This window comes from Octodon degus, unplaced genomic scaffold (genome assembly GCF_000260255.1).
Source record: "Octodon degus isolate 3935 unplaced genomic scaffold, OctDeg1.0 scaffold00011, whole genome shotgun sequence".
NCBI classification, from domain to species: Eukaryota; Metazoa; Chordata; class Mammalia; order Rodentia; family Octodontidae; genus Octodon; species Octodon degus.
This window is the reverse complement of record NW_004524587.1, coordinates 5,086,651-5,111,288: the sequence shown is the minus strand read 5'-3', so window position 1 is coordinate 5,111,288 and position 24,638 is coordinate 5,086,651. Positions and strand designations below refer to the sequence as shown.

The following is a 24,638-nucleotide window of genomic DNA, read 5'->3' as shown; positions in this document are numbered from 1 at the left end:
TTTAATTGGATTTGGGTACATGGTTTTGAGGAGGATGAGAACATCTAGGGACCCGATACTCGATGTGTATGTGAGGAAAATTAAAATATTTATCATTCATATGGCATAGTAGGAATGTATTAACAGAGAGTAATCAGTTCTATTGGGCAAAAAATCCCAAAGATAAAACTCTGTGAAACACTTCATGATTAAAGACTGACCTATTTTTGGAAAATTATCAAACGTCAAGTTGGTATAACACAAGATAAGTGAAATACTTAATGAAAATCTGAAGACAGTCCTAGGTATTACCACTATTTATGTATTATAGTCCACTTCATTAGATCTTACTTTTGCTTTTGGAGTAATTTGAGAGACAATTAAAATTAACTTTTAGCTTCCTGTAGAACCTATAGGTATTTGGGATCAACATTGTTACAGGTAATAAATGAAAGTTCTGCTAATGATTTTAAGATCAGCATATTTAAAATGTTTGAAAAAAGCCCCCCTAAAATATTTGAGGAATTTTCTTCAGAGTTTAAATTGCAAGAAAGCTAAATGGAAATTCAGTTGCACACACTGTCTTGAGTCCTTTTAGATTAATTTTAATAGCAATGCTCTTCAAAAGTAATGGTTCAGGCTTGCCATGGGTGTTTGGATTTCAAAGATAATACAATTACTAGGGTAAGTCAATTTCTGCTTTGAGACATTATATTTGTGCAAATTCTTTACTGTTTTCCTAAAAAAAGTTTTAAAATCTTTGCTATGACTAGTCTTTTCTCACAAGCCTATCATTTTATGCTGTTCATTTGTTTATGACTGAAGCCATAGGAAAGTTTAATGCAAAGATTCATTGTTCTGCAGTCACTTGTGTGTGTATGTGAGGGTTGTTCAGCTGCACCTGATTCTATTATCAGTTCATCCTAAGGGAAAGGAGGAGTAAGAGGGGGGCAATTGTGCCACTAAAATTGACTATATTACTCTTGCCATTTATTTAAGCCGCAGTTTGTTCAGTAGTCTCCTTAGATGTAAAGATATATTATTAACACATATAAATGTATTAGAATATTTATGTATTACTTATAAATTTAAATTTTAATTTATTAATGTATATATTTTTGACCACCAGTGGGTGATGAAACAATGGTTATGTACTTCAGGCCATCATATCTGCATTTAAAAGTCCAAAATAGTATGCACCCCCTAGCATAGAGAGAAAAAAAAATTGGAAAGATGTATAAATTCAGCCAGTAGAAATTGATGACAGGGCAGTATTTTTAATTTGCAACTTTAATAACCTATTTGCTCTTCTACAACAATAATTATTTCTTCCTTCTGGTAGAGGTATAACCCGTGGATATATCAATGAGAGATGAAATGCCAATATGCAAATTTAAAGAGCAATCTTCATCCAGGTGATTACAGACAAATACTTTCAAGTCCAGTGTTCACACCAAGATTTCTGTGACAACCAAACTTTTATAAATGACTTACTGAAAAGCAGTACTCAGGTTCTGAGAAAACAATCTCCCCTAGAAAATCTCCTCTTATAAAACTGGAGGCAAAAGGAAAACATTTGTGCATTAAAGATTAATAATACCGACTCCATTGACTTTAAGAAGTCATTCATTGCCTATTTTTAAACACAGAAATCTAGAGTAAGCTGGGGTTAGCCCAAGAATGGATAGAATATATCCTTAGCAGTAAAAGAGTTACACATTGAAAACAAATTGGTAAATGACAAAAAAATTCCTAACAACAAGCCAAGGCAAACAAACAAACAAAGATAAGGGCAGATTCAAGGGAAACTCACAAAGCAGTTGCTAATATGCCTTTATGTACAGAAAGGCTCGATTCCATGGGCTATTGGTCAGTGGTTAGCAACTGGCTGCCGTGGCGGACAGTGTGGCTCAGATCCGTAGCATTTGTCAGTGTCTGGGGTGTAAGTGTTTTCACTATGGTCAGTTTCAGACTGTGCTTAATAATCAGCTCACAACATTCCTTATAGTTTTGGGGGCCGGGGAGATAGCTCAGTAGAATAAGGGCTCGCCTGGCAAGCATAGAGTCCTGAGTTCAATCTTAGGTACCAAAAGAAAGAAAAAAAAGAAACAAACAAAAGAAAGCATTCCTGATAGTTTCTAAGCTCATTCTTTCATGACCACAGAAGCAGCTCCTGCGTATCTCTGGCCAGACCGACAGAAGGAAGAGCATTAGACTTCTGTGCTATCCTCCGTGCAATGATGCTGAGGATGTGACTCACATCATCAAGTTGGTGTCCTTGATTCAGCGAGATGAAATCTTCTGAAATATGTCTGACAGGCATTTTTTTAAAGTGGTGTTTATTGCTCATTTGCGACTCTTACGTAAAGCTCTATTTATTATCAGGAGAATTATAGCTATTATTTTTGCATATTTTCACTTCAGGTGGGTCAGTAATCTTATTTCTGTTAATCATAGACTGCTCTTAAAAATAAATTCTTACTTGAAAGTAAAACATGCCAGTATATATCAATTTTAGTTTACCAAAGGTTATATAGTATTTCTTGATTTTTAATTATCATCCTGCAGAAGAAAGCAAGCTATAACATTCTATTATTTGGAAAATATGGTGATTTATGACAGCTTTATGGCATATCTGATTATTTTTTTGCCCTGACTGTCATATATTTTCTTTTGTTTCAATGTAGTATTTCTCCTCCGTTCTACAACTTTACATCTCTATCTTCTCAGGCTTGGTTTTATTTTATAGTTTCCTAATTATTTATAATCATATCATAATATATTAACACATGACCTTCACACACATCTACTTTCATCTTCAAAATCATTCTTCTGAATTAAACACCACATTTTTCATATGAAAACTGAGGTTCACAAAATTCAAGTAATTTATCCTGAATCATCCATGTCCCAGGGATAGAATTTGAACTCAGGTTTGTTGAAAGACGAGGTAGGGTAGTGAGAACAGAGGATCATTACAACTGAGTAGGCAAAGAGAGCACTTCAGTTATCAGAAACATTGGTTGGGTACAGAAGATTTTAGCATTCTAATACTATAGCTAATCCCTCAAATTCATTTTTATCAAGGAAACTGCAGTGTTCAGCTTTTGAGTCAGTAAATGTTGAATATGTTCCTTATGTGGAGTGGGCTTTAGTTGGTTAAAGGGGAACTTCTAGAGCAGATGAAAACTTATAAAAAGTTATGACCTCAGGGCCAGCGAGATAGCTTACTGGACTAAGCACCTTCTTTGGCAAGTACAGGGACCATGGTTCAATCCCCGGTCCCGCAAGCCATACCAGACCTGCCCCTGGGGCACACTGAGCCAGTGAACAAGTCTGGGTGTGGTGGCACATGCCTGTAACCCTAGCACTGGGGAAGCTGAAAACAGGAGGATCATTATGAGTCCAAGCTGCTTAATGAGTCCCTGTGCCAAATACATAAAAGAAAAAATTGAAAAAGTTATGACCTCATTGAATTGGTCTCTGGAGAAATACTTCCTTTCTTTGCAGTTCTTTCCTTCTTGAAATAGACTGGAAAAGTTGGGGGATTTTGTCAGGGCTCTCCTGTTGGGTTCCAGTGATAAGAAGAGAGATATGAGTGAGACAAAAAGGATACATATTCACTTCATCATATTTGAAGGAGAACTCATTGTCTATGCATTTGTAAGTAGCAGGCCACTTCTGATTTTGGGGGGGTCTAATTAGAACTTTTCTCTGGTTGAGATAAGCTTTATTGTTCCCCATGGAAAATGTTAATAAAATTTGTCTTATCCCATGTAACATACTTAATTCTTGCTTATAAAACTGCCTGGAAGCCTAAATTCTTACACATATTTTCCCTGTGCACCTCAGGAGAGTAATTTAGGCTTGGCATGCAGAGTTTTAATAAAAATGAACTAGAACTCACACTATTTTAAGTTTCTTCTTTCAAATGAAATTTTAAGAAGCCAGTGGTTGAGTTTAATGATGCTTAAAGAATGATGTGTGTGTTTCATTATATTGACATACCTGACGATTCAGTAAAATACAAAGATATATTAGGGCAAATCAGAACAAAACGTAATATCAGACCATTTTTATGGCCAGTATAAAATCATATAAATGATTACATTCTTAATATTAAGCACTAATAAGCCTTTAGCATTTAAGGCTGATACACTAAGAAATGTATCAGATTCACTTCAGCATGTAATTGATGACACTGCCAGTCATTAAAAGCACAGCCAAAAGACTTTACTGCCTGGATCAGTTCAGTGTTTGAATCAGCACGCAACTTGATATAAAAGAAGCTCAGAGTAATAACATGATGTTGGGAAGCAGAAGTAATGAATCCCACTGGATAAATGAATAAAAAGTTAGATCTTTTTGTAAACCATAAAATTTAACAACTATACCTTATTGTCACTTGAGTAAATAATGACATAAAATCTTGCATAGGATAATGGTGGTTGTGTGGTAGCAGGGAGTATAATCCTGCTTAGTATGAAAGTTCACATTTGTTTACTTTCCTTTCAGATAGCAATGCTAGTAATACTTCTTGTAGAGAAAAATGAAGGATTATATTACATACTGCAACTATATCACTTAGAACAATGCCAGGAGGGGTGTGTGTGTGTGTGTGTGTGTGTGTGTGTGTGTCCATCCATGTGCGTGTGTGTGTGCTCAACAAATACCACCATCATTAATAAGTGCTCTTAAGAACTGCTTGCTCTTAGGGACATTTTCCAAAACAAAACCTAGGAATGTTGGGAAATTTTGTCCAAATACTGCTTCCAGTAAGTAAAGTGTAGGTGATATTTTTCTTTTCTCCTGATTTGCTTATTAAGCATGCATTAATTTTACTAAAAAGACATGGCTAAATTTTATAACCCAGGTAGTGAACAACTGTCACGCCACTGAATAGGCCCAGAGGAATCCATACACAGTTATGGGAGAATTGATCGGTACCACTAGTCTTTATAGATAAGAGACATCTGTATAACCTTTCTGATCCTTTGAGGCCACTATTCACCCTAGAATATATCTGGAACCTGCTTTGTGGCTGAGGACCTTCTGTCTCCTCCCAACTTACCCTACAGCTGCTTGTGAGCACCATCTGCCCCCTCCTGGCTATGTGATTAGAGAGAACCGAACGGCCTCAGAGATGCTCTGGTTGTCGTGATCAAGGGGAGTTTTTTGATGATAGGGAAGAAAATCACGCGTGATTTCTAACTTAATTGGAATGTATGAGACGGCAATTTCTGTGAGCTATTGTGCCACATTAATGAGAAAACATTTATTTCACCTATCTTGTATAAGGTGTTATCCTCCTATCTTATTTCCTCAAGTCGAGAAGACAGATGAAGTTTTATTCTTTGCACATACCTTTGCTCATGGTTAGCACAAATGCCGATCTATGTCTATGGACCAATCCTCCGAAGGTCATCTTTCTGGAAGCGAGCTGGCTGCAGACTCTCTCTTCACATCTCTGTCTAGGAGCCCCTTTCACCTACCCGGGCTGCAGCATCGCGCAAGCAGGCTACTCTGGGTAGGCACTGGCGGGCCACTTTTCTGTATGGGAAAAGGTGCTCGAGCAGTGTTCGCTTTTCTGTGCATTATTCTATACTTTAGCGTTTCTTTGACTATTCAAAAAATAATACGACGTTGGAAAAGAAAAAGGGTAAGAATGTAAACCTGGGAAATAACCCTTTGCTACATAGTAAGGTGTTGCCACTAAATGATGAAGAATTGAACAGGTTTTCAGTTAAGAGGCGCGTGTTTATCATGTGCCTGTATTCTCCAGTTGTATTCTCCACCTTGAGAGGCTTCTGTTGTTTGATCTGGTTGCTGCCCCTCAATGATTTACTACTTTGTAAAATAATCGGTCCCATTGCGTAGGAATTGTAATTCACAGCTCCCATGTCACTGGAGCTGCCCAGGACTTTTAATTTTTGTCCTATTTTTCCACCCCCGTGTGCAGTTTCTCAATTGAGCTTCAATCCTATTCTCTACTCCTTGCTTGGCATCCTATAGACTGTGAGATTAAATCACACATCTGAGCAGATTGGTGTCATCACAAGTCCTGGAAACCCAGTGGCAGCTGGACTCCTACACAGCTTGACAGCGCTTCATGCTCATTGGTCAGCTTCCTGCTCTGCTCCTCACAGCAACTATTTTAATTTTCTATTATTCCCTTCATAAAACCTACCCTGCCACCATCAAACCTCCTCGGCAGATTTCTCCTTCACAGAGAAAATTGAGGCCTTTAGCCATTATTACAAATGCCCGCCTATCTACCGACTCTGAACCAGCTCCCAAGCATACTCTAGCACCTCCTGTTAGATATATTGATATAGCCTCTCCAGCCTAATGCCCCTCGTTAAACTGTGCCTTATCTTTCTCCTTCCTTTTGTAACCAAGCTGTTTAGAAATTGGGTTTAAATTTACTAACATATTTAGCTTCCCATTTTAAATTTCAATCTACAGGAAACTGACTTCTAGCCCCATCATCTTGGCTGGAAATGTTCTGGCTAAGTTCTTTAATTACCTCCTAAATGCCAAACTGGGAAATCTCTCCAACCCTTCTTTTACTTGAGGTTGCTACAGCAGTTTTATTCTTTCTTAGAGATAAAGTTGTATATATTTTTCCTACAACACTAATGTTGTCTGTTGAAGAAAACTTTGACTATATAAGAAAGGAAGAAAAAGAAAGCATATATACATATTGTACTGTTCATGATAAAGCAGTTTTTAAGATTTTCTTTTCTTTTTTTTCCTATGCATATATATTATACAAGTCAACATTATACTTTTTGTTTACTACAATATAGATATTTTCCTGTATTAAGTAATCTTCAAGAAAACTTTAAGGTTGCATGATATTCCACACTATGAAAAATATTTAATTATTTCATAGTTGTTGTATATTTCAATTTGCTTCATTATTTTATCTTTGTATATTAGTTTATTAATGAATGTAGTTTTCTTTTACTTTTTACTTACTATGGTCAGTGGGACACTAGTACATTATCTCTCAAGAATTAAAAATAAAAAAGGGCCATGGTGTAGTATTCTTAACATGGTTATGGTCAATTTCCAATTCCCAACAATTGTTAAATACTGTACACAATCGGAAAGATATGCTCAGAATCTGACAACAAAAATTGGGTCCAGCTTACCACTCACAGTCTTTCTGTTCCTATTCAAACACTGACACTTAATTTGAGACCCCAAAGCTTAGGATCTGGTATAAAGAAAAGAAAATGAAATCTTTAGGACCAAATATTATACAATAGTTGAGTTGTATATATGCCGCCAGGGATTTATCGGCTTCATAGATTTTCTAGCAGCCGTGCATGATATGAAGCAAGAATAATTTCCAATATGTCCCAGATGACAAAGACAGAGAGGCATTGAACACTGAAATAACCCTTCTGGGACTTAGGGAAAATAGCACGGCTCTGGACCAATAGCTGCCAACTGGGATGGAATGAAGGCATCTCAGAAGATGCTGGCAGAAATAGATGATAATGACCTCCGCTAGATAACTTCTCTTTTCAACATCTTGGTGTGTAAAACTTAGGTACATCGCCAAGGAAGTTATAGAAGTAGGAGGTAGGGAGAGATGGGATTAAATTAAATTAACTTTGCAGTGCCTAGAAGAATCAAAACTCAGAAAAGAAATAATGTTCAATTTCAGAAAAAATAAAGGAAGTTGAATTGCTTGTGCACCTGAGTTTATGCAATGAGATTTTTACTTGCCAATTTCTAAAAATAATGCTTCTATGTACACTCTGATAAAGAACTTTGCTTCTGCATCTCTAATTAATTTAAAAAATGAATTCCTGGCAAAGCAACTGTAGGGTCAGAGGAAATGAACAATTTTAAGGTTCTGAAAAATGTATATGAAATTGCCTCAGAGAAATCTCCTGCCAATGAACCAGGTGAAGAGCAGTGAATGGCTCAGCCAATATTCCAACTTCATACTCCATCACCCAGCCCACCTCAGAAAGATGTGGTGTGCTGTTGCTGAGATGGAGAACCAGGGGAACTCAAATGCCTTCTGGAAGAATCACGTCTTAAATTATACATTCATGCCTATGCAATCAGAACTAGATTACTGCTGAAGCAAAGAGTGAAATTTATCTTTGTAGCCACTATCTTTCTGTCAGGTACCCTTTTACATCATAATTGCTTTTGTTTACTTTGTAGTGAATGGATTTTTGTGAGGGTTCTGAAATGTGGTGCTTGCTTAGATCGGGGAGGTGATGGGAACACTTTCGTTAGGGAAGAGATCAATATGGTTCTCCTCAGTAATCTTAGTTACTTCCTTGTTGCTAGGACAAAATATCAGACAGCCTCAAATTAAAGAAGAAAGTGTTGATTTTGTCTCACAGTTTGTAGAGGTTTCAGCTGGCAATTGACTGCCTGCAAGGGGTACATCCCAGAGGAGAAACAGCCTTTGAAATGGTATGTGGAAGCAGAGTGTGATTCAAGGGGGACTGAAGGGGATATATTCTTCCAGAACACACCCTCAGGGACTTTCTTTCTGCAACCTGGCTTCACCTTCCAAATCACACTGAACTATAAATTCATCAGTGGACTAATCCATTGATAAGTTCCTCATGCCTATAGTCCAATATCCTTCCAAAAGCTCTACTGATGAGCACATGAGACTTTGTGAACACATCTAAATCTGAACCACAACAGTTGTCACACACCTAAACATGAGCACGTTGGCTCCTGAGGGTTTCCCTGGAAGGGTGGGGTATACCACCACACAGGGGTATGGTGGTCTCTCAAGAAGGCAGGGGACAGTTGCTATGTTTCTGGTAAATTGATGTCTTTTTTATGAAGAGGCCCCCATGGTCCTGCCCATAAGAAGTTGGTCTTTTATTCAAAGTGCAATGGAGAACCTCTGTAGAGTTTGAAAGTGGGTAATAAAATTCTGGGACTTGTGTTGTAAAATGTGACTCCAGGTAAACTGTGGAGAAAAAATGAGGGCTCCGTGAACCTGTTGAGTGACTTTTAAGAAATTACTTTATTTGGGTTTTGATTGACAAATTGTACATACTAATGGAGGTCAAAGTAATATTTCTACAGGTGCAGGTAGTGGATACCCATCAACTTCACCACTCTGTATCTCCCCTAAGCCCCACACTTCCGCAGCCTTTAGGAATCACTACTTTATATTCAGGGACATTTGTTTATGTTCTTTTGTTTTTGTCTTTTTTTTTTTTTGGCTGAACCGGGGATTGAACTCAGGCCCCTGTGTTTGACAGGCAAGCACTTGTTCCACTGAGCCGTCCCCCCAGCCCTTAGGGAACATTTGTTTAGCTCCCACCTACAGGAGAGAACATGGATACTTGCCTTTCCATGCCTGAGTTATTGCACTTAATATAATATCTTCTGGCTCCTTACGTGAACTTTTGATTCCATTCTTATATTTTTCAGTTTCAGCATTCCTCTTTGGTTCCATTTCATCATTTCTGGCTCCTTATTGGCATTTTCATTTTGTTTATAACACATTTTGTTGATTTTCTTTAATTTGTTTTCCATGTTTTCTGACTGCTCTTTGAGCCTGTTTGAGATTTGTAGTAGGTCTTTTTTAATTATTCTAAGCCACATCTTCCTTTGGGATAGTTGCTGTAAGTTTATGTCTTTGAGTAGGCTATATTTTTCCATTTCTTTGGATAATTTCTGAATTTTTGGAAACAGCACTTTTGTATATCATAACAGTTTAATTACGTACCTAAGATTCTTCTTTAGATTGTCTTTTACTGCAATAATATGTTTTCCTTGTGACTTTTCCAGACCATTTTTGTAACTGTACTTTGATTGCACATTCAGGTAATCTTTTAATAAGAATTTCTTTAAATCCCAGGAGTTTAAAACCAAAAGAAAAACAAACAAAAACAAATGAATAAAAATAAAAACAAATGAAAAGAAAAATCCTCTCACAGCCTATAGGTTGGATATGTGCCAGGGCTCTGTCACATTGGCTCACCACTCAACCAAAAATGAAAGCTTCATTTTTTCTTTAAGGACTTTACTGAACTCCTTTCTTTTCCGGGTATGTGTGAAGTCTTCCAAATACTCCAATATATACAGAAGCTTTTGAAGGCCCTAATTCTTAAAAAGCAACTCTCTCTCCAACTTCTCCTCCTGAACTTCAAATGGTTACAATCTGCATCATCCACCCTAGGCATCTGTAGATTGTTCACTGTCTTCTTTTTTTTTTAGAAGCTTCTTTATCTCTCCAGTGAGTTCCAAGCTCAGGAAGGAAGCAGCTTATGTGAACCCTGGGTTGTTGGACCAAATATAGAATTTGCAAGTAGGATCTAGAGTCAGAGTCCATCATTCTGTACTCAGAATGCTGGCTGTTTCCAGGCTGAGGACAACTTGGAAAAGAAGCAAAAGAAAAATGGCAGGAAGTTTTTCCATCATCTTTGTCTGTCTAGATCTTGACTCAGCTTTTACTGCTTTTTTTTTTTTTTTCAAACCTTAAGAAGTTTCCCAGAGTTCTTCCAAAGTTTCTTCCCATAGTCCCAGCTGGTTTTCCAACGTTTCTCTGGGAGTGGGTGGTAGAGGGGTGAGGGGAACTTGGAGTGGAGCTCACTCCAACAATTTACTGTTTAATTTCCATAAATATCCTACTCCATAGGTGGGGAGACAGTGAAACAGTCAAATGTGTGCACAAAAAGGTGATGAAAGTCTGTTATGTAAGCCAGCAAGGCAAATGGTGGCTCCTAATGAAGGGATTGAGGGCTGGGGATATAGCTCAGTGATCTACACACTGCCTAGTAAGCACAAGGACCCGGGTTCAAACCCTGGTATCACATGCAGTGCTTGCCTCAGAACCCTGGGCACACTGTGCCAGCCTGTAATCCCAGCCCTAGGGAGGCTGAGACAAGAGGCTCATTATGAGTCTGAACTGCATAGCAAGATCCTGTACCAAATAAATAAGTGAATAAAAAAAAAGAAGACAGGATTGAGATAAAACAACTATCCACTGAGAATGGTTCTTGAGTAAGATGAGTTCCTGAGTACAATTTGTTTAATTAAACAGTGAACATATACATGGTTTCAAAGCTTGGCACTAATGCCTCATCAAAGACATTATTAATGCATAAGAAGGAATAGTGGGGATCGCTGCCTTTCATTAGTTAAGCATGTGAACATTGAGATGTGTTCTTTATTATTAGATGTCCTTGAAAAACTCAATGTGTACGGCGGCAGGAGTTTGAAGCATTAGCTCTACAATATTTTAGTTAATTAATGTCCTTCTGCTAGATGTCTAAGGAGCTGCCGAGAATTTCCTGTTAAGCAGAGTACCATAGTGATAGCCACAGAACCTAAGGTATTCTGGAGTCTTACACTTAATGAATTTGCTGCTTCTTCAGCATTACAATAGAGATCTCCACAGTTAAGATAAATATTTTGGGATTATAGAGAAAGTAACCTGTTTACACAGAACCCACATGTGAAAATACAAAATGCACTTTGATCCAGAAAAAGAATGATGTGTTTGAAAAAAGAAACAAACTAGTTAGGAAATTGGCTTTGGGAATGAAAGGAGAGATTGCAAATAAAGATTGCTGGTGGAGTCTCACCTAGGAGACATTATCCTTCCTTTTATCTCAATTTCTGGGGCTGCAGAGCTATTTTATTTTAACAAATAGAGCTCATGCATGGGAATGACTTTATTTACTTTGTGTATAACTGAGAACCATTGGTGATGGTGCTTTAAGATAAATGAGCTCAGATCGAGGACAGCACAGGAAAATGCTGAATACGTAGCAACAAAGCTTTTACTGGCTTAAGTTATTACAGACAAAACTGACTTTTTAGCTTAATCTTTTAAAGATTCACAAAAGGCTGGAAATGACTATTTTGTTCAGTGCTGTTCGTGACTTTTACTAATTAAATCTGCCTTTTCTACTGAGCATGAAGGCGGTGTGGAGAGAGCTGATTGTCAGGGGTATGTAGCGATTGCACATCATTTAGCTTCAGTCTTGCTCTGAATCTTATCCAAATAATTAGAAAATAGTGGAAACAGAATACCAGAAGAAAGAAGGGTCCCCTGTGGCCTGTGTGGATAAAGAGGGTGGTAGTGAGAGGGATGGCAAGACAAAAATCCTATTTGGACTTAAGTGAAAATTTATACCTGATTTAACACTTGCAATTATTCCAATTGAAGTTGTGAAAAGTTTTCTATGATGTTATTCTAGAAAGGAAAAAAAAAGGTTTTGATTGATTTATTTAATGACCCTAACACCATAACGATGTTTTCAAACTCAGTAATTGATACAAGCCTGGCTTTGATCTTTTAAGGCCTACATTAAAAAAATATTTTCCAATGATACAGAATTAATTTCTAACCCAGTCATGTATGATTTAAGCAATTTTCAGATCCTGTTATTTAAAGGCCTCTCCCCTTAGCAAAGTGAGCAGCACTATAGGCAAAGTTTTGATTTGGACAAGCAGCAATGAAGTGTATTGTGAGTCAGGCTAAGAGGTAGATGTCAAAAGGAAATGCTAGGAACAGATTTTCACTTAGCTTGATGGTAGAAAAAGGTTAGGATCTGAGGCGACAGGAGAATTTTATGAAAATTCTACCTTCAGAGAAATCATGTTATTCATCCCATATATAGAAGTGGGAGTGAGCTAGTGGAAACTGGGAGTGTGTGTGTGCATGTATTTGATTTTTTTATTAATTTTATTGAGAAACAGCAATGAGACAGTTCCAAAGCAGGTTAGTAGGACAGTTATAATAATTAACACATTACGTATTGTTGTTTTCGTGGTGATTATTCATAGTACAAGATGTAGACATGATATCCTGTCCAAACACTTTTAGTACAAATCATTTTTTCTCATTGAACTAAGAGAAAGTAGCTATGTACCTATCCTATTTTGTATATACAGATACCAGACAGTCCTTTCTTTATATCCTCTTTGTTTAGTTTTGTCAGAGATGGGTATGCCATTGACATTTAAATATTGTAAGTGTGTGAATTCGGCAAAATAATCCAATATAGTCCAGTAGTCCATAATAGTAGTGGGTTATCTGTAGGATAACATCTGCAACGTCAGATGCTGTTGGCTTGAGCTTCTTACAGCTCAGCATATGCAATGTGGCTTTACATTTTATACCTCGTGTTTATACTTTTCTGCTGGATGGTTAAGTCCAAGATAAAGCAAGACCTATATAACAAGAAATGTAACTTTTGTATCTGAGAAGGTCAGTCAGATCTCCTCAGGATATTTTTCATGAGTGAACCCTTGCTTTTCTTTCTTTCTTTCTTTCTTTCTTTCTTTCTTTCTTTCTTTCTTTCTTTCTTTCTTTTTTCTTTCTTTCTTTTTCTTTCTTCTTTCTTTCTTTCTTTCTTTCTTTTTTCTTTGTATTTTAGGGAAGGGTCTACAGGGTGTTCAGGGTCTCACTATTAAATTGGACTCATAATGATCCGCCTGTTTACAACTTTCCAAGAGCTGGGATTATAGGCGGGCGCCACCATTCCTAGTCTCAATTGCCATCTCAGCATGCCCCAGGGGCAGGCATAGCCCTCACGTCAGGCTCGGGGATCAAATCCCTGGCCCCTGCACCTGTTTGCAGGTGCTTTAATCCACTGAGCTATTCGGCCCATGTATTTGATTGACATAAACGTGCTTTTCAAGAATCAGATGTGCTCCTAGGGGCTGGGGAGGTATTCAGTGGAATAACTGCTTGCCTGGCAAGTACAAGGTACTGAGTTCAATCCTTGAAAACACACACACACACACACACACACACACACACACACACACACTGCATTAGATGTGCTCCTCCAGGGAGGAAGACCCAGATTACACCCAGCCTCACACCTGAGCAAGTCAACTACCTGTGAAGAAGATGGAACCTAACAAAGTCTCTGTGCCTTGCACTTTCACAAAACTAGGGGTTGAGGAGGGAGCGGCAAGAGATGCCACAAGAAACAGGATCAGGATCACAGTGGCTGCAGACAGCACATTGGCAGGTGAGAGGACTCTAAAGAAGCAAAGAAGCTCCCAGCAAAGAGAGAATCTGAGTCACTGGTAAGCTTCATGGACAACTTGGTTTCCTTGGGAGCCAGGAAGGGGAATAGTGAGGCACACTTCTGGGTAGAGGGGCCTTGCCTGTTGCAGCTTCTCCATAAGCCCTTCCTCTCTGGCACTGTTCTTTTGATCTGCGTCCTCACTGCTGCAAACTAAGCCGCTTTGCCACACCATGCTCTTCTGCCATGATGCTCCTGTGCTGGAGTCAACTGGCCGTGGAACACAACCATGAGCCATAAACTCCTCCCTTACCTCGTGGCCATCAGGTATCGTGTATGTGCAGGCAATACGAGCTGTGAAAACTGCTTTCAGCACCTTTCTGGTCTTAGGGGTACCTCTTAAGGACTCCTGTAACCTTTTTTATGTTCTTCCTGTTTCATCAGATTGGTGGCATTTGGTGGAGAAATTATTGACAGAGAAAACTTCAGACCTGTCCCTTCCCATATCATGAATTTCTATCAGCCCATTTGGAGGAAGAGAACAACAATAAATACTGATGAGTACGTTTGGTGAAATCCTTACTGAATTGAGGCAAGTTTTATATTTTTAAGGCAGTATCAGAATTTCTGTTATCTAAGAGTGAGAAGAAATTTTAGATCAAGACATAAATGTATCTAATCTTTTGCATACAGGGGTTGGCTTTTAAGACACTGAAGACTATTTCAAATGTTATTTTTTAATTTGTAAAGGCAAGAGATTTTAATCACAATTACTTGGAACTGGTTTCTTTTTCTAGTTCAGTTTTTTTCTGACATCTACTGTGAAAAATCTATCAATATTTCTAGATAATATGAACTTTCAGGTGTATGGTGATATATTTTAACACTATCATTCAACCAAAATTCATAAAATAGAGGCTGGGTAGATAGCTCAATGGTCTAAGCACCTGCCTGGCAAGCTCAAGGACCCGAATTTGATCCCAAGTACCATATACTGTGCAGGTCCCAGAACCCCAGGCATGCCATAGCAGCCACCAAAACTGGGCATGGTGGTGCTCGCCTGTAATCCAAGCACCGGGGAGGCTGAAAACAGGAGGATCACTATGAGTGCGAGTCTGAGCTGTGCAGTGAGACCCTGTACCAAATACATAATAAATAAATAAATAAGTCAAAACACACAAATTTGAACCAATGTTTCAAGAAGAGTAAGTATGATTTTGAGGTACTAAAAGATAAATTATAATCATTCAAGTCTCAAGGAAACACGTTTCCTCTTTAGAAGTCATAGAGACAAGTGACATTTCTTAATAGAAAGACCATGAAAATCATAAAACTAATTGTAGAATTTGATTAATTTTTTGCCATTAGTACTTGGAGAAAAATCAAAGTGATAAAAGGCCAAATAGACATCAAAAGCATTTTATAAATACTCATTACAAAGAAAAGAAGAATCTGTACAAATTGAGATGACACGTGCGTTTAAAAATAAGGAAAACAAATCATATTCTATTGTTATAGATCATTCATCAAATGTGACAAATATTGAACAGCTGGAGATTATTTTATGGTACTGTTAAAAATGTAGAGCACTATGAAGTTTTTTTTTAGCTTTTTCAAATAAAACCATCTGTTACTTTATTCAAAAACTAGGATAATGTGGGCAATTGCATAATCTGCTTGAACAACAAATAACGGTTAGAAGAGTACAGAAAAGGAACACAAGAACACTTTAAGTAACATCATTGTAAGGCGCAGTGTTACGTCAGCAATGGTGGTGGTGTTGAGCACATGTAAAAATCCTCTTCTCAACCAAATAGTAAGAAAAAAATACAATAACTTACAAAATGAAGCTATATAGAAAAAAATTATTCCTAAAACAGTTGAATCTTGGTAATAACTATCAGCTTTTGTACCTCTGAATATTCGCTATTCCCATCCCTGATAACTTCCATGATAACTCTAGAAAACTTTAGCATAACAACTAACTGTGAAACAGGAGCCAGGAGCCAGAACACACTTAGAACTCCCCTAAAGCACCTTTCATGAAGAATTCACATATTTTGATCTGACAGTTCTACAGAAACCTACCAAACTAGGCTTTTTAATTTATTATCATTAGACCTGATAAGCCCATATATCTTGAACATCTTTGACAGTGAGACTTTAACTATGTATCAGTAGCAATTGTTTATGACCACAGGTAACTGGGACAATAGTGACTGTTACATCCTTAAGTGGCCTTAGAAACCTCTGTCATATTTCTGGGACTCTACAATTCCACACACATGCTCAGGGTTTGAAGTGTGCTAGAGACACATATAAGAGAATATCAAGTTGTGACATTGAGACTGTGCAAACGGGAGTGGAAGACAAAACAGAGCTCTCAACTGGCTGAGGGTTAGAGGTGGTTCTTAGTACACTGTCTGCTCTCTTTCCACCAGCCCTGAAGCCACAGATTCAACCAACTCCAGATGAAAGATTTTTGCAAAACAAAAAAATTGTGCCAAAAAGTGCATACTTTTTTCCCTGTCATTTTCTCTAAGCAGTAGAGTATAACACTGTTCATACAGAACTTGCATGCATTGGGTATTATAGTCAACCCAGAAGTGACCTAAAGTATGCAAGAGGATGTGAGTATACTATCTATAAATGCTGGGCGTCTTCATGTAAGTGACTTGAACATCCACTGACTCTGTTAGCTAAGGGGATTGTGACAGGGGTACTCACAGCTGCCAAGAGATGGCTGCACATACAGAGCCACTCAACAAAAGATAGGAGACTTACAGTCTCCAAAAATTTGATAAAACTCTATGTAATCATCTGATCACTAAGCTAATGAAACAGGAACTCCAGAGGCCACACATGAGAGATAATAAAGACTATAGAGAATTAGTCAGGGAAGTCATTAAACAAACAAATAGCAAAACAATAATATCAACAAATCATCTAGACAGGCAAGATTCAGTTTTCGGATTGCTACATTATTCAAAATGTCAAGCTTCTTAAAAATTATGAGACATGCAGACATATAAGAAAGTGCCCATGACAGATCAAAAGGAATAAAACTCTGTTGACTCTGAAATTATGATGCTGATGAAGAGGAATTGTGCTATTTATGAAGTGGAATCCAATGAGCGACATCGCAATCACTGCACTGAATGGTGGCTCTAGGCTCTATTGTGCCATCAGCCAGGAAGGCAAGAAAGCCTGGAATTGACACTAGGGTTTAGATTCATACCTTTGAATCAGTTTGCTCCTCATTGTTCTTGTTGCTGTTAGTGATTGGTTGAATCATGACAAATACTCAGAAAAGTGAGGTTCTTCCTCGTGCAGTTTTATGATTTTCAGTGTCTCAGTTACTCTTCTCTCATTGCTGGGACAAATACCCAGCACTCAAAATTAGGAAAGGAAAGGCTTACTTAGCTCACAGTTAGTGGAGGTCTTAGTCCATACTCAGCTGGCTCCGAGGCAGAGACACACATGGCAGAGAGCAACATTTCATGTGGCGAAGAGCAGAGAGTGAAGGGAGGAGCAGCAGCAACCATGGCTACAGAGAACTAGTCTGTCTCCTTTGAGTTGAATTCAGGCTATTCAACCCAGGCTGAATGTAGCTCTCATATCTATAATCCCAGCAGCACTCACACCCATAATCCCAGTGAATCATGAGTTAATCAGAAACTCTAGAAGTCTGCCCCATGACTGCATGAGGCTTTGGGGCGACAACCAGACACAAACCCTAACATCCAGCAAGTAAACACCCTTATCTAATCAGGAAGCACGTGAAAAGCTACATGCTGCCTTAATTTCAGAAGCCCTCTTAGGTTTCTCCAAGGTCCCTACCTCCCGATCCTGATTTTTTAATAACATAGATTAATGTTCCATTCTTTAGTTTGAAACAGTTGGATCATGGAGTCCACACACTTTCATCTCTGCCTTTTTTGCTTATTATGTCCGAGACAGTCACCCACATTATGCAATCATTTATAGCACTTTTATTCTCATTGTTGAACAGCACATATTATAAGGACATCATATATTCTCCTACTCCTGGTACAAACTTTGGGTTTTTCTCAGTTTTCAGCACTTTGAACAAATATATATCATTCCCTGAATCAGAGATGTAGATTACCAAAAAAAAAACAAACAAACAAAAAAAAAAAAACAAAAAACAAAAAAAAAACAAGTAAATAAAGGTAGGTTTATCATCAAAGACATGATAATAGACATGATGACATTATCCCACAAGAAGGATACTGTCTTGATTCAGAGTTCTTCCTTCTGTGAGTACAATTTAAATTTGCATGCTTCTTGCAGGTCTAGGACTCTAAGAACACAAACAGTACTGGCAACCAACTTTGGTTAAGTCATTTAAATGTTCATTTCACAAAATCCTTGGACACCTAAGTCAAATGCCCCTCTGGGCATTCTGAGCCAAAGCCAATTTGCTGTCCTTTCCACTTGGGTGAGCCACCTATTTTGTAAAGCCTTTTTTTAATCAGTCAAGTAAAACATATCCCCTAAAATCTATTGTCTAACGAGATGTCCAGGCACTAGCAGTTGTTTTTAGTGTCACTTGGCAAACTCAAGAAACGGGAGATGTGTGTGTCTTCATGTGATATTGTACATTAACAATCATCATTGAAAGCACTTCCTTCCTGAGAAGACTGGAGAGGACAGGCTTGTCTCAAGGAGGAAGACAGGAAGAAATCCTGTACCAGGTCACCTCCAGTACTCTTGTGCAGGAGGCCACCTCTACTGTCTTCTGCAGGTACAAATTGGGCAGTGAAGGATGGAGAGGCAGGGGCAGAACTCTCTATGCCTTGGTGAGGGGATCTGCAGGAGTATCTGAAGAAGAGACATCCAGGCTCCCAGGGACAGAGAAGCTGACAGGGGATCTCAGCCCTTGCTCTCCAGGGACCTGAATGCACCTTTAGCAGAATTAGGCATATAAAGACTAAGACACTTGAGTGATGTCTGGGAAGATCTGATGGTTCTGTCTGAAATAAAGTTGCTTGTTTGCACATCACAGAGTCTCTCTCTCTCTCTCTCTCTCTCTCTCTCTCTCTCTCTCTCTCTCTTTCTCTCTCTCTCTCCTCTTATTTTATTTTATTTTATTTTGCACAGGGTCTTGCTATGCACTTCAGCTTGGCCATGAACCCACTAAAGAACCCAGGATGTTCTCAAAATTCATAGTGTTCCTCCAAACTCAGCCTCCAGAGTGCTGGCATGACAGGCATGTAGCACCAAACCTGGCTAGAGAGAGGGTTCTTGATGACCTGCAAGGATGAGTCCTTTAAGCATTTTAGCCCTGGGATGATATCAGAACTACTATCTTTGGTCCCTTCTCCTGGGTCTGTTGCCTGGTGATCCTGGCCAACAGAGGTATCTGCACCCATTCTGGGCTGAGCTGTAAGCCAAGTGCTTGGAAGAGACATAGAATGAAAAAGGTGGCATGTCTGGCTTGCTCCTCCTTCTTGGAGTGTATATCCTTTGAGGGGACAAGAGCTACCTCCTCCAACAAGTGCTTGCATACACTGAGAGGGAGAGGAGGCTGCACCAAAATCTTGGGCCTCAACAGTCTCTTTTCCCTCTGAGTAAGACGAGCCTGGCTAAAGTCAGCAGTCTAGACCTCAGTGTTCCTTTCTGATGTCCCATTCTGTGTGTGACATCCTGGGTTAGTATTTAGGTCTAGACTGGGCAAGTTATCTCTGAGTGTCTTACACAAGGGGAACCATTGCAACGTTTACTCTCCCATGGCACCCTCAACTCTGCTGTAGGAGTTAAAATCCTAGGCCACCATCCTTGGCCAGTGCTACCTCACAGCACACAGCAGAGCCTGTGGATGAGACAGGGTCAGGCAAATACATGGCGTTTGGTCTTCTTGAACTTGCCCATGAAGGTATACATAGCACATACAAACCAGTAATGTCCCAGAGCTATGATGCTAATGATGTTTTAAGGGCAACTAGAACAATTTGGAAAATGTGTGCTTTTTGATTACATACATATCATATATTATTTATGCAAACATTCATTATTAATTTGTGCCTTACACAAATATGAGTATAGAGACACTTAGAGGTAAAAAATGTTTCCCAAAGAATCTTTCTACGCCCACTGTTCATTTCCTACACACAATCCTCTGCATGTGACAAAATAATTGTTTTTCACAGCAGTGTATGCTGAAAATGTTATGCTCATTCATATCCTAGGAGGAAATTAATTAGAATTTAACGTGTGATAAGTTTAGCTTGTAATGTAAACGGGGCATATATCAACTCCATACAAATAGCATCTTATTAAGTCATGTTACTTTGGGGGTTTATTCATCATCTTCGAAAAGAACAGAGACAATGATGACAATCCTCACCAGGATTTTGTTAAGTGCTAAAGCTGAAGGACAGGGACATGTGAAGTTGAGAAACATCCCTTGCCAAGCTTCGCATCCTTGCAAACCCATAAGTATTCATGCCATCTTTGGCTGGAAATATCATCTGGTTTTCTCAATTTGTTACATACTACCCTACAAACAAAATCTATGCTTTTGAATTTTTAGCCTACCATGCTTTAAATCTCTCTCTCTCTCTCTCTCTCTCTCTCTCTCTCTCTCTCTCTCTCTCTCTCCATCCTGATCCCCTGATCCAGAAGATGGTACACTCAAGAACTCACACTACCCTTCATTAGTGGTGTCCAGGATATATTTTAATGTGTTCCTACAACACCCTGCTTTCTACATTTGGTGTCTGTCTTTAATGAGTTTCATAATGACTGGCTTAGCCCATCTATACTCAAGTGAATTCCAAAGTGTTTCAGGGCACTAGGCAATCAAAATTGACCAATTTAAAAGATGTGAAGGGGCACTATTGATTTTTTTAAATGCAATTTTTAAGGATTTTCTGACAGTTTTAGTGGTAGTTGGAAGAATGTCAAATTTACCCTTTAGTACAAGAATGGATTAGATATAAGAGGGCAGAATAGTTTTTTTTTTTTTTTTCTGTTCACAAACTTGCCATGAACTATGTTTTCTTCTCCATTCCCTTCTGAAAAAGCAGTGTAAGTATTTAAGAAGAAAAAAAAAGAGATGCCTTGCCAGATCTTTCTCTATATTTTCTTAACATTAAGCAACACACAAGATAAAACATATTTGTCTTTTTCAAAATCAAGTAGTTTCTGCAATAATTAGTAGACTGCACTGGGTACTAAAAGGTAAGGTTTTGATGCTTTGCTAATGAGGATTTTACTTTTAGTTTTAAGCTTATGTTAATGAAATGCAATCTAGACCAACTACTAGAATATTGGTATGAGAGAAGAATTAAAATATATATTTTAAGGGCTGGCCAATTGGCTCAGCAGATTAAAGCCCCTGTAAGCAGGTGCAGGGCCTGGGGGTTAATTGCCAGGCCTGCTGTGCTAGCCCTGCCCCCAGAGTGCGCTGAGATGGCAATTGAGACTGGGCCTGGTGGTGTGCCCCTGTAATCCTAGCTGTTGGGAGGCTGTAAACAGGTGGATCAGTCCAATCTAGTAGTGAGAAAGTGAACACCCTGTAGACTCTTCCCTAAAATACAAATAAATAAATATATTATATAATAAAAATTAAAAAATCAAGTATAAATTTTAGTTTCCAAATGGGATATTATAATTATTTTTGTGCAATTTAAGATATGCTTGTCATCATCTAATATCATCACAGATTCTAGGAAATAGAGTATCAAACTTAAACATTTTATCACCCGTCATTGGAATAGTTTACTACTTTTTACATTCTAAAAATACAAAGAAGTTAATTGATATTTTCCCTGTGGTAGAAATCATGCTTTTGTATTTACCGTACTGTGTTATGGTATCTATGCACCTGTGGTACTTATGCACTGATATAATATAGTGGTTGCTGGATTGTGTCAACTTTAGAAGCTTGACTAGATGGGCTCAGCAATGCTTTGGGTGAGAGTGTAGAGGAGCCACCCCCAGGTGAGTCATCACCTGGCTGGTATGAAAGGGACATACGGAAGGGCAACAGGCTTCCATGCTTCAGAGAAGTTCCAGTCTTTGCCTTCAACATGGACGTCATCTCCTGGCTTCCAGCACTCTTTAGCTTCTGCCTTGGATCCTTCAGCCTTCCAGCACAGACCTGTCGTCCTTCTGTCAAGGACCCATCGGTCTCCTGCTACGGACTTGCATGGAACACTGCAGTGAGCCCCAGCCCTTGGGCGGAATCCTTCAGTCCCCAGTGTGCAGACGCCCGCTGCATACTTCTTTATCCGACACTGGCTGACCATCCTAAGCCAATCTTGTCATTTCTTATGCATTTTCATAGCTTGTGTGTTATCTGTTTCTCTAGTAAAGCCCTGACTGATAAGATAATATGCATTTCTGATATTATTTTGCTAATATGTTGCATTATGTCTCTAAGTATAAAGTAGAGGTTGGGAATTTTGTGATTTTTACACTTGCTGCTTGTTCTCTGAGAGCGATCTTAAAATAGCAACATATTCTGTGGCACTTTTGGACTGTGTTTATTTTGAGCTTTAATGTCTTAAGAATAAATCACCTAACAAGGTAAAAATAGCTCTCATATTCCATGCAGTAGGAATAGGGAAACCACCAATATTTATGGGTTTAGTACATTTTAGGCTTGCTTTCTACCCTAATTAAATTCAAAAACAGACTTGCAAAATTAAGAATTGCAAGGAACAAATATGAAACACTTTCTGCTCTAAATGAAAGAAATTCTACTTGATAACCTGGTTCATATAAATATAATGAGATCTTGAATCTATTTATGGTTTCCTTAGGTTTGAAGGTCAAAAAATTTCTGTTACCCATGACACATGCTGCTCGTTAACAGAAACACATAGTAACTAGGTAGAGCGTATTTGTTTGATTATCATATGCTGAATACATATCCTACTGAAGAGATAATTTGTTTTATTTTAAATTTAGAAATACAAGCTATCTTTTTTTAAAAAAATAAAAAGCTACCTTTTATGCATTTGGTACAGTACTCACTACACAGCTCCGACTCCTATTTCCAGCCTCCTCAGCACTGGGATTTCAGGCATGCACCACCACCTGGACTTGGTTTGGTCCCTGGTTCTGCATGCTTGAGGGAGGGGTCAGCACAGCCTGTGGTACTGGGGATCTAACTCTTGTCCCTGAACTTGCCTAAACAGCTGCTTAGCCTGCTGAGCTATCTTACCAGCCCTAAAAATGAAACTTAGTATTGAAATTCTACTAAACATACAGAAAATGGCAAGGATAATGAAGACAGTTCTATGCCACTCAACTTCCCTCATAATTATTAATCTTGTTTTACCATGGCCCATTTGTCAAACCTAAAGAAAGACACTGGAACATACTGTTCATAGGAATTCTAATTTCTTTTGGAGTAAGTCAGATTGTTTTCATCACTTCTCCATTTCTGTTCCAGGATCCAACCTAGGAAATCTCGTCGAGGCTCCCAGGGATGCTTTAACTTGTGATGATTTCTGTTTTCCCTTTTTCTCGGCCTCCATAGTCTCTGGAATCACGGCCAGGTACTTCATTGAACATCTCCTCTGAGATACTCTGACATAGAACTTACCAACAGCTTAGATTGGAGTACCAAGTCTTGGGGAGAGACAACCACAGGAATAAAGAGCTCCTTGCCACCTCTTATCAGGCGGTCCATGATGCCACGTGATCCTACGAAGGTCCTTTATGTGCATCATTTGACTGAGGCAGGGTTTGCCAAGCATCTGCACTCTAACGTGATCATTCCTGCCACTCCCTACTCTGAAGATCAGTGCACATTCAGTGAGGCTGAGCTTGCACAATGTGAATTCTACATCCTGGAAGGGTACATATTTATATACAGATTTAGAACACATCAAGAAGAAAATATATTCTTGCATATTTATTTAATTGATCATGTACATCTATACATTTATTTTCTAATTTTGGGTGGTTTTCTAACACCATGTTATTCATTTGGACACATTGATTGTTTCAGTTTCTAATTATCTCCCTTATAGGGCTGGGGAGATAGATCTAAGTTCCCACCTGGGAAACACAAGGACCCAAGTTTGATCACTGGTACCACATGCCATGCTGAACCCAGAACCCTGAGTGTGCCGTGACAGCCACCAAAATTGAACATGGACATACACACCTGTAATCCCCGCTCTGGGCAGGCTGAGACGGGAGGATCACTATGAGTCTGAACTGCATAGTGAGACCAAACAAACAAATAAAGTGAAGCCATATTAGCTCCTATATTGTGTTGTTATTTTTCCATTCTTTTGTTTATTGAACACCATTACTAGTATCAGTTTCTTCTTCAAGGAATTGTTTCCTGGCAGTGAAGACTGACATTTTGTGACCAATAAGGGAACCATCGGTGCGTTCATTGTTGCTGAGCATCGTTGATTCTAAGCCATCCCAGAGAAGAAAGCTAGCTGCATCAGATACTAACACATGCCTATATTCATGTGGACTCATTTCTGAAGCTGTTTATCTGTCTATATAAGATCTATATCTATAACTATATCTGTAACTATCTATATACATAGAATGACTTTTCTGCTAATGTCTATGATGTAATTCTGCTACCTTGGTGTTCATTCAAACATTTCCATTGTGTTGCTCTGTAATTTCACTCTCCCACTGAAAAGCCCACCTTCACCATCCATC

General features: G+C 38.6%; 1 long non-coding RNA gene across 1 annotated transcript; it reads right to left on the bottom strand.

Annotated features, from left to right (window-relative positions):
- Positions 1–14,907: 14,907 nt before the first annotated feature.
- Positions 14,908–24,097, bottom strand: LOC111815073. The gene is made up of 3 exons (XR_002819878.1): positions 24,020–24,097; positions 15,595–15,597; positions 14,908–14,929 (listed from the first exon to the last, which is right to left on the bottom strand). It is a non-coding gene; the product is annotated as an uncharacterized LOC111815073 (long non-coding RNA).
- Between the last annotated feature and the right edge of the window lie 541 nt (positions 24,098–24,638).